This window comes from Cibotium barometz, chromosome 61 (assembly GCF_041138505.1).
Source record: "Cibotium barometz isolate CiBa-2024 chromosome 61, ASM4113850v1, whole genome shotgun sequence".
In the NCBI taxonomy this organism is placed as follows: domain Eukaryota; kingdom Viridiplantae; phylum Streptophyta; class Polypodiopsida; order Cyatheales; family Cibotiaceae; genus Cibotium; species Cibotium barometz.
In genome coordinates, this window is record NC_141106.1 from 11,027,300 (window position 1) to 11,028,790 (window position 1,491).

Consider the following 1,491-nt stretch of genomic DNA (forward strand, 5'->3'; position numbering starts at 1 on the left):
CAACCACAAACAAGATCTCTTATATTTCAGAAAAGGGAATTGATTACAGGGGAATATACTAGACATCAAAAAGGGGTTGGGGGAGGAATCTTACACCCAACAAGGTAAGCCTCGGAGGCTTCTTGCAACGCTTCAAGGGTAATCCCCTACACACGAAACTCTCTCCTTCACTGTTGTGTGAGCAAAAGGGGCTCTTCTTATCACAGCAACTCAGTGTTCCTCTGATAAAACTTGATTTCTTGTAAAGCCCTATGCCCTTGGCGCATCCTTCTCCTTGGAGCTCTCTATGTTGTGTTAGTGCGTTGGCAAGGTTGGGACTTCCTTGGCTTGAAGAGCTTGACCTTTCTACGCTTGCCTGCACTTACGAGGTGTTCTATATGGTGTCATGTTTAGGCCTCCTTGGGACACTATCATAGAGGACCATGTGCGATATGGAGTTTCATTTCCTGCATTGACACTCTCAGATTCAAGATAGTGCTGATTATGGCATCCATGGAAGGTATTCCATGAACATTCTACCTATCGATTTGGTTCGAACTTTATGATTTGAAAAGGGTTTTAATTGCAATGATTATTTTTTCATTGGGTTGTAGGGGAGACTATTGGTTGGTGAATCGGTATTGCCATAAATCAGATATGGAGGTATGTTGATGGATTTTTGTCATGCATCACTCCCTGTATGGTCACCGTGAGAGTGGTGGATTCCGGACAAAAGTACTATTGCTAGTTTTGCTTGCAACTCTGTGCTTCGTGCACAAATGAGGCATTGTCTTTGGTTTGAGCATTTGAATTTTGTGATTTGCAGTATACTTCATCTATGTTCTTTGTGGTTCGCAGACGAGGGATGGTGCCTCCTCTATTCTCTTTGAGGCTCTACATATGTGGACTTTGAATTGTGGGGACGCACTTTTTCGGCGAGCTTACTGAGGCGAGCCATCCAGAGGAGATGCAAGCTTCTATAGTGAAGGAGAGCTACTATAGGTGAAGGCGAGCTTTTGAAGCACATGCAAGCATTTGTTTTAACTTTTAGGCAAGATTCTCTAGCACCTATGAGTGCAAGCTTCATCGGCTCTAGTATGGAATAATGAGTTACATAGTGTTTGTCTTCTGCTCATATGTAGCATCACGTGATACTTTTCTATCACAAAAAGTTACATGTACATATCACTTGTATACAAGAAGCACCATGATTCATGCTTTACCCTCACCACTTATGCAATTTAGATTATTCTTTATGACTATATCATGTGACCATACCATACCTTTGTTTATGATGATATCATGCTAATGTGCATCATTATATATGACCATATCATGCTAATAATGTACATCATTGTATATGACCATACTAGACCATACCATACCTTTCTTTATGACAATGCATTAAAGAAGTCCAACAAAAGTTACAATCTATAGTTCAAGTAATAGTACTATAAAAAAGATTCATAAAAGCATAGTTTCAGCACAAATGTAATGTAAGATTCCTCCCTT